Below are 9,927 nucleotides of genomic sequence, written 5' to 3' on the forward strand. Positions count from 1 at the left end.
CCTCCCACTGGGATATCAAACAAGGCCATGAAATTAACTGTGGGTCATTCCAAACAAAGCTGTGTAATTGTCTGCTAGTTTGAGTTGTTGTTCTAAGACTTGAAGCCCTGTTAGTTGCTGTTAGTGTTTCCTGTCATCCACTTGACTTGAGAAGAATATTGAAGACCGAGAAGGCAATAGGTTAAGAACCATTACTGATGAAGACTCCAGAACATGCACACCTGGATGGAGGTGAAAACTGAAAAAACTATGCAAACTGAGGTCTCTGTCACTGGTTCATCTAATTCAAGCCATGCCAAAGAAACCTTGGAACAGGAGCAAAGGCTCCTGTCACTGTTAGACCTTGGACTTTATATGAAAAAGACTGTTTCCGATGACCAAGTGAAAGCTCAATTAGTGCAAAATCCATAGACCGCCATTGCCAGGATATGTATTTCCTGTAGAAAAGAAGAGGCATCTTAAGTTTTCAACCCAAACGGTTCAGCAGATTTCCCTGGTTAGCCTAGTCATTTCTTGTACAAGATGCACTCTGTAAGATAAGTACTTTGTCTCTCCTTTCCCTTAATTCCCATGACCCTGTCAACAATTATCATTCTGTTCCCACTACATTTGCCCAAATCTCATTGGGTCAATTTCGTGGTTCTATTCACATGGATGGGGGGCTTCTGCAAATTTCAGGGTTTGTCCAAGCCTATTGTGTGCAGCTAATATTGTTTGGTTCACATGAGCATTAGCAGTCAGTGCACACATTTGTTGCTCAGTGTTCATATATTTCTTCTTTTCTCTTTGACCTATAAAAGAGACAGTTGACAACATTTTCTAGAAGGAAATGGAAAATGAAGTTGGAAGGATGCATATTAGAGGAAGATACAGAATCGCCTGGAGTGATTTTCTTCTCTTGCTGAAGAAAGTTGCATAACCAAGAAGATAGAGCCAAGTTTTGCAAGGTTTAATATCAAGATATTTTCTAATTATTTGGGGGCAGACTATGATGTAATCAGCTTCAAGCCCTTCAATTTTTTTCTGGTTCTTAAGAGTTTAGCTGCAGAGTACACAGTGGCTGTGGAAGGAAGAGTTTCAAAGAATCATAGAGTTGGAAGAGAATACAAGGGCCATCCACATCCCCTGCCATGCAAGAACATAGAATCAAAGCAAATACATTGGTTTTAACCTAATGGGTTTTAATGGTGAAACAAAATGAAGATGCTTCTGCATACTTTAGATTACTAAAATAAAATAACTATATATTGCTGCTGAGAGCCATTGGGGGTAAGCTTGTTTTTGATTGCTCTGGAGACTGTGATAAAGAGCAGAGAATTCAAATTCCTCCAAACATTACACTTTTTGACAGTAAGAGCTGTTTGGCAATAGAATATGCTGTTTGGAAGAGTGGTGGAGTCTCCTTCTCTGGAGAAGATGCTGGATGGTCATCTGTCAGGTAGCAGTGTATCTCTCAATGTTCCCAAGCAGTGAACAAGAGCCAGACAGATCACACATATTGTGGGTGGTTGCTAAGCCAAACAAACAAGAAATGACATGAATACATGCTTGTCTGGACTCTCCTTGGGGTCCTGGCTGTTAGATTGTACTTCAACAGTTACCATTCCCAGATACACGCTGGCTGAGGGATTCTGGCATTTTCAATATAGTCTAAGGGGAATGTCATAGGCTGAAATGTACTTTGGTCTAATGAATCCTGCTGTGATGAAAAGAATCAATCCAGCTCTGGGCTTTCAATATCAGGAGGGACACCTTGAATTGGCTTATAGACAGCAAATGCCCTAATATTGCCTTCTGTTGCTAAGCAGATGAGCTATCATCTGCTATCCTATATTAGCTTAGGATTTTTCAGGGTACATGTGGCTTTGACTTTGAATCTTTTGGAGGATGTTTCATTTGGCAGCCATGACAAATGGGGCCAAGGTTATGAATATTATCACTTCACCAGGCTATTATGAATACATAGTGCTCTGTAAAATGGCATCTGTGTAATGCAGTCACATTATGATACTATATATCTGATGAGAGAGAAGGAGAATCATTTAGAAGGTCTCAGTTCATGATAGAATTATAATACAATGATAATATTATTCAAAATTAGAAAAGGAAGGCTTTGTGAATATAAATTTTGGTTGACATTCTGTGCCTTTTTCGTAGCTGGTACTGAATTTCATGACTAGGCTGTTTTTGATTTTTAGGGTGAGTAGGATATGCCACACTGAATGTTGAAAATTAAAACAGCAGTGATTCAGTAAGTATCCTTAACAGCTAATGGGATGTTAGATAGTTATCCGTTGATATTCTCCCTGTTTATTTTCTAGAACTATATCTAATTTGGTGTGCATACATACTGTCTACTTCAATTCTCCGAAATTACATCCTGCTTCTTCTCTTTCCTAGAAATTTAGGCAGCACATGGAATATCACTAATGGATATCTAAGCACACTTGCACACATGGAAGTCAGCTTAAGAGACTTCTCTAGTGAAATCTAGGGACTGTGCAATATTTCTCAATAGTTTTCTTAAAACATGAAATACTTTAAAAATCAAATTGGAGATACTTTTGCAAAACTCAGGGTTTGTTGTTTTTTTGGGGGGGGAATCAGTTTCTGTTGGCACTTGCCATTATTAGAGAAAGCTCAGAACTTTTAGCTCAAGTGCAGGAAATATGTGGATGGGTAGTAGTAGCAAGCGACACCTTGCTCCTCCAAAATACACTAAACAGTATTGTAGTAATAACCTGAACCAACAGCTAGATGGGCTTGAGTATGCTGCCACTTCTTGAGGTTTCTAAAATGAGTTTACATGAACATGAAAATCGGACTCAGGCTGTATTTACACTGCCATTTTATCCATCTTTTGAATCCACATTAGCTACTTTGAACTGGATTATACAACTCTACACTGGCCATATAGTTCAGTTTAAAGCAGATAATCTAGATTCAAAAACTGAATTATATGACAGTGTAGATGGGATCTTAGCCTGAATGAACTCCAAGACGTCTTCAAGATGTTCCTGTGCTTCCACTCAGTATTGCATGTTATACCTGGAAATGTATGTATGCATGCAGATAACCCTCATAGAATTCTGGTTTCACCTGTTTGCTAATGTGTGAAGCATTTTTCAGCATGTGATTGAGAGATACCAAAATGAAATTACCTAACTTCACAATAATTGGCAGCCCATACCAAAGAAGCATAATGCATAAACAGTGTGAAAAACCATTATTTGATGTGCCCAGTTAATTCTGATTCTACATAGGCCGCTTGTTTTGCCAATGGAAAACTGGTGCAGATAATGTTTCCTGCTCTACACTTCTTCACATAGTGTTAAGTCCATGAGCACAGGATTAGTTTTGGAAGAGAGACTTCAGAACATTTTTGTTATCTTCCAAGTATCTGCTTGTTTACATACATATTGTCAGAGCACAGTAGAGGCAAGTAGACTCCTGAATCAAGTAGCTCAATTGCTGGTTCTGTATTAGGATTCTCAAATTTGCAGATCCTTAGCTCATGCCAACTACTACTAAAGAACACTATTTGTTAAATTTGGACTGTAATGAACTGCTTACTTTTCATACATATGCTCTCTTACAACATTGTTTCAAATCCAATGCAACAAATGACTTAGGATGAGTGGGCTGGAGTAGGGTAAATAACATCTCAAGTCATCAGAACTATTATGTGTTATCGGTTATTCAGGCTCTGCACAATTGCTAGTAAAGCAATAAGATTCTTAAACATCAGTGATGTATACTTCCTTGACAGGCAGTTAATTAAGGCTTGGAGCAGGGAGTTTTTTAGTCCAAAAGAAGACAGGTAAGACAAAGGCCAGAAACTGGGTTGTACTTAAGGAGATGGTGCCTTGTATCATTCAGATGAAGACAAGTAATTTCTGAGCAACCTTTATCAAAAGTTTCTAGTAACACTTGAGACTTCATTTAAATGTACGCTGAAGCAGGTTTAAGAAAGGGAGAGCACCCAGGGAGAGCACGGATGAGCTCCCTCTATCATCTCCAGCTCCATGAGGGGACATGAGAGAAGCCTCCCACAAGAATGGTAAAAACATCAAAACATCCGGGCGTCTCCTGGGCAAGGTCCTTTCAGACTGCCAATTCTCTAACACCAGAAGCAACTCAGGTTGCTCCTGACATGAAAAAAAAACCCTCTTCACCCCCTCCCCTTCCTGGCACATCATTTCTACATGTCAAGAGGACTCCAGCAGTACCTTAATGGTGGCCGGGTAAGTTGTTTTAATTTTAAGGGCTTATTTTGAGGGTTTTTGGGGAAAGGGGTGGGTGCCCTCTTGGTTTCCCAGGCTCATGAAGCCCAAAAAACCTGAGAATGGTATGTGGATTGAACCCGGGGATCTCGTGAATCTGTCCCCAGGCCCAATCCACACTGGGCCCACACCTGGAAAGACCCGGATCTTATCAAAGATCTGAGTCTTACCGGGTATCTAATTAATTTGGGACTAAGCAGGGTTTACCTGCTTTGTCCTGAATTAATCCAGCTTTACTGGACGTGTCATTTGGATGCCTCCAGTAAAACTGAAACAAGTCTTGGGTTAAAGGCCTGTCAGGATGGGCCCTAGATCTTATTGGGGTTTTCCCCATCTGGTGAAGCATGGACAGTTCAAAGATGCATTTACAACATTATATAGGGCATTAAATTTTGCCAATTTTTGTAAGCCGCCCTGAGTCCCTTTGGGTGAGAAGGGCGGGATATAAATGTTGTAAATAAATAAATAAATATAATTGATTCAGATAACACCACTTTAACTACCATGGCTCAATGCTATGGGTTTGTGGGAGCTGTAATTTTACAAGGTCTTTAGCTTTCTCTGCCAAAATGTGCTCGTGCTTTGCTAAACTACAAATCCCAGGATCCATGACTGTTTAAGTGGTGTCAAACTGCATTAATTCTGCAGAGTAGCTGCACTCTAGAGTATCTTCAGGCCTTGTTCTTTTTGTTCTGATTGTCTATTATATCCCTCCCAACTGAAAAACATGTCACAGCACTTCCTATTACTGTTGGGTTTTCCTTGAACCACTGTTACTTAAATGTCCCTAAGTGGCATGGCAACATCTCATGGGATCCTGGGTTTGCAGTTTAGGAAAGGTCAGTCCCCAGAATTCCACAGGATGTGTCATAGAAGTTAAAGTGGATTGTAGTGCTATAACACTAAGTATAATGGTCTTTCTGGCCGCTGTTGTACTCCTGTACTGTCCAACTCTATGATTCTATGATTTTCTGATCCTGCCTCTTTCTTTGCCCTTTGGAATTAATTTGTCTTTAGATGCTGATTCCCAGCTTGTCTTGGGTCATTTTCAAGTGCTGCTCACAGGCGAACAATGACAAACATTGAAGGATTGTTGATACATTTTCTCCATTTTTAAAATGATATCATTTTTATTTCACTACTTCCAAATCTCAGAAATTGGAAAAGTTAACATTTTTGGAGTACACTTCCCAGAAACCACACTGGGAAGGGAAATTCTGAAAGTTGCAGTGCAAAAAGTATTTTAAAAACTCTAAAAATGTAATTATCTAGATAAGTTAGGTGAGAAGATTTTAGGAATTGACTTGAGACTGAATAGGTTGATCCCTCTAACCTTAGAAGGAATCTAGTCTCAATATAATGTGCCCTCCAACAATTAATTAATAAAAATCAGGACATGTGTGGCCAAACATCAAAGGCTGAACAAGATGGCAAAGCTTACAGATGAGGAAAAACACACAAGCTGGGGCAGGTTGCAACAGTTTGCTTCTTCCTGAGCCTACTGCGAAGGGCGTAATTCTATTTCTTCTTATTCTTGTCCCCCAGGGAGCTGATTACAAACTACTTTTGCACTTTGAACTCACTTTGTATCAATGCAATTAAGTTTAAGCCAAAGGGAGAAAGTTGTAGTAGGTCAGAAGTGGGGCATTTTAAAAGCAGCTGAAAATGTGGGGCAACAGAGGATTCATTGGGACTGGCTCTACTCAACTGGGAAAGTTGAAAGGTAAGCAATACATGTCATGAGAGAAATCCACAATCCAGGCCAGCAGTTCTTCCTTTGAACTAATAATAATTTTAAAATGCTAAATGTCATGAGGGAGCTTATTTATGCAAACAGAGAAGGTTTGCAGAACAAGGGGAGATGTCTTACAAAGCATATTAAGCAAACTTCACAGGGCTTGTCTGAACTTTAAACCTTTACAAATTCAGTTGATTAATGATTACAAAAAAAACATGCCAATGGAGAGTGGGCCTAAAATAACCTCAGACTGTCGCTTGAAAAACCTGAATCAGCACATCCCTATTTCCTCACCAACTCAACTGTTAAGTAGTAGGCAGGCTGTGATTAATTTAGCTTTGGCAATGTGAAAATGTTGCCTTTTTCATTCAAATGTAAGCAGCTGCGAAGTCCCCTACTACTAACTTCTGGATTAGGATTGCTTAGTCAGAGCACATACTGACTTTTTAGGAGAGGAGAGGTTTAGCTTGCATCTCTTCTGTGAGTGTGCATGTACCTTCAAGTTCTTGTGACAACCACATGAATTTTTGACTGTTTTTTAAAGGCAAGGAATGTCCAGAGATGGTTTTGGCAGTTGTTTCTTCTGAAATATATCCTACAGCACCTGGTATTAATTGGTGGCTTCCAATCTAAATATTGACCTGCTTTGCTTCTAAGCAGATATCAAAATGCATTTATCCAATTGACTACTTTATTTCATGCACACACTTTGTAGTCCAAGAGTGGGCTACTTCAAGAAGATGAGGACAATTTCTAAGTGGCTGTGACATGCCACATTTGCCATGTTTTGAGCCCTGTCCCATGAAGGAGATGAACATAGCCAATCATATTCCTCAGAAGTTTGGACAAACAGACTGCAGGCTTCCAAAATGACTGCTCATGCCTTGTAGAGTCTTCTGAAGCTATGATTGGCTCCCTCCCAATTTACAAAAATTCCCAGATGTGTCTGTATGTGGTTCAATAACTGCACTCTGCTCATCCCATATTTTAGTCCCATGGAAAAAGGCAAGGCTCAGTCCAAAGAGCATATTGTCATCTGGAGATAAAACAGATCAATGTCTGGTTATGTAAGTACTGCTGAATGCTGCTTAGGTCCTCCCAGCTATTAAATAGTGATGGGGGATATGCAGGGAAGCTATCTTGTATGGGAAGGGATGATTTTGGAGGTATTTAATACTTATTTTCACAATTTTTCAAAATTACATAGGCTGGTGTAATTGGGATATGACACCAAACAGATTCTGGTCAGTTTCTGGGGAGCCTCAGATGCCACCAGGGCATCTTAGCCATATATAGCCATTACTGTGACCACCCTTGCCAAATTTTGAATTGATATCTTTTAGTGGTCAAATTAGGCTAAGGACTATATTGACTAAGATTACCCATTCTTGTCATTTTCAGAGATATTTCATACCATTTATTTCATGGAAAAGATGTACAAAAATATGTTTATGCCACTTTCAAGTTTTTTATAGCATTTGGGTTCCTTTTTTACTCTTCCTGTGAGCTATAGAAATATATTTCCTGAAGTCCCTTCAAACAAGAAAAATGTAATATAAATGCATTTCCCTCATTGACAACATCCAGAGAATGAGGCTTTCCACAATAAAATGTTAATAAAAGGAAAAAATTGAAATGGCTTGCAGTACTTACTACTGATGTGATTTAAGGAAATCGGAGCAACATCTCTGGTTCTCCAAGAATTTGGGAGTTTATGTATACATATAATCATTAGAGAAGTGCATACAATTGCAAACGATGCACTGTTGCTGGAATCACAAAGTCCACTTTATTGCTGCTGATTATTCTCTAACAAGATTATGTGCAAAATATGCTGACAACCACAACTTACTTTCCCTGTTGTTGTTTTTCAAAAATATTTCCATTGTTTAGCAACTGTCATGTCATGCCAAAATGAGAGCGGCTCCAGAGTGGCACAGCACAGCATTTTAAGAAATCAAATTTAACACAGCAGACCATATTAGTTTGGACTTGTGATGACCCGAACTCTTTGGAGAGCAATTTGCACACAGTTTGATGCCATGCCAATTTCTTACTTGGCTATATTAGCAAGTTCTCAGTTTTAGGAGGGAGCATAGTTTTAAATACAGATAGCTCGTTATGTTGATTACTTTCTTCCTTGAACAAAAAAGGAGAATCGTTGATACTATCATAACGAAATATCTATTATTTTGGTCATTTACAGTGGAATGCCTAAATACCAGTATGTAAAAAGCAAATAACAGTAAAATAAATGTTCTTTATTAGCCACCACAATAAGAAGTAATTGTTTATCCCAAAACAGTAGCAAAATGCTGTGATTTTAAGCCCATATATACAGAGAAAAAGAAGGGATGGGACACTGGTGGGCAATAGGATAACAGCTTTCAACATGCTAGGGCACTTGTTGGGATACATGAAATGCTGACATCCTTTGAAATAAGTTTTTAAATCTTTTTAGGGCTCAGTGATATTAATGGAAGTGCCAGTCCATAAATGCCCAAATCATTAAGATTACCCCCAGTCACTGCATTCTTAACTCCAACATACCTGGCTCAGCACCTTGAGAAGTTTCACAGAAGTCTCTGGTGACAGCTGTTACAGGCTGGAAAAAATACTGGACTTCAATTTCTAGAATTTGCTGATGTCCATATTGTCTGAAAAATGCTGAGAACCGCAGTCCAGATAGTAAACATATAAGCTCTGGAGTTAAATGCCACTCATTTCCAATTCCTCCCAAACTAAATCTCTGCCCCTTAGTAAATTTATTGTGTGGCACCATGGTAGATTTGGCGACACAGCAGACATCTTGACCTGGAGGTTCCTTTCATCGGTAGAGTTGGTCTTGTTCATTGTTGCCATTGGAAATTCTTTAGAGCTGATCAAGCTGGAAACTGGAAGAAAGTAATCAAGGTGGAAAAAAAATAGAGTAGAAGTAGAGTATAAAAAGGACAAGATCCTTTACGGGTGCTTGCCAGTATAAGTCTACACTAGTTTATTTTAGTGCTGATTGTGCTACCTCACTGTTAATAAATACCAACATAGTACAAAAATGTGATTGGTTATTGCTGCATTGTGCAATCGGATGGTGCAGATTAGCTACGTCCTCAAGACCAGTGAATAAAGAAGTATGTTGAAGGCACTGGTAAATTGTTATGCGCTATCAAGGAAGGCAGAATTCCATATACCACAGTTATATTTGCAGAACAGCACTTATACAACTATGAATTGAATGCAGATGTTGCCCAGTGCCCCAAAAGTACCACTACGTGCATTAGAGAATTTAGACGTGCATAAAACAGCATCAAGATTCTATCCAAGACATTTTGTAACAAAGATTGAGAATGCTTTATGCATTCTTTTTGCTGAAAAAATGTCAGTAATATAGATTTTTAAAAATCATTTTTGTTTTCAGCCCCAATGGGTTGTTTTTTGTTCTATTTGCTAGCAAAGTTTGGCTACACGTAGGTTGAAGCAATAACTGTCAAAAGTATAATCAAAATAGAAAGCTAGTAGTTGAACATCTCTGTAAGAACTTTCCTCTTAGAAATGTATGAGAATTTTTTTTTCTTTTATTATTCAGAAAGGCAAGAAGAGAAACAGTGGGATGTCTCATATAGTTACTTCTTTACATACTTTCTCTTCATATATCCATTTTAGCAGTATCATCATTACTTGGAAGTATGGAAGTCACCTAAGCTACAGAAAAGGATTTATAGAGAAGATAGAAACAAACAGTGCATACAAAAATGGTTGTATTATTATAATTCTGAAATGCCTATATCATACATTAATATGAAAATAAAGGCAGATGTACAGTAGACCATGAGCTCGTGTTACACTGTTTTAGTTATATTTCAAGACCCCTTCCTTGGTGAAGGTAAAAGCAGCAGAAGACCAGGTTGC

General features: G+C 38.6%; 1 protein-coding gene across 2 annotated transcripts in view; it reads right to left on the reverse strand.

Moving 5' to 3' along the window:
• Nucleotides 1-8,978, reverse strand: part of zbbx (zinc finger B-box domain containing) — a 98,555-nt gene extending 89,577 nt beyond the window's left edge. Inside the window, exon 1 of one of the 2 annotated variants that reach the window (XM_008106076.3) lies at nucleotides 8,572-8,978. The gene's annotated coding sequence lies outside the window, so the exon portion shown is untranslated. The remainder of the gene's footprint in view (nucleotides 1-8,571) is intronic. The other variant, XM_062976736.1, reaches the window with a different exon arrangement.
• Nucleotides 8,979-9,927: the final 949 nt, after the last annotated feature.

This window comes from Anolis carolinensis, chromosome 3 (genome assembly GCF_035594765.1).
Source record: "Anolis carolinensis isolate JA03-04 chromosome 3, rAnoCar3.1.pri, whole genome shotgun sequence".
Lineage (NCBI taxonomy): Eukaryota > Metazoa > Chordata > Lepidosauria > Squamata > Dactyloidae > Anolis > Anolis carolinensis.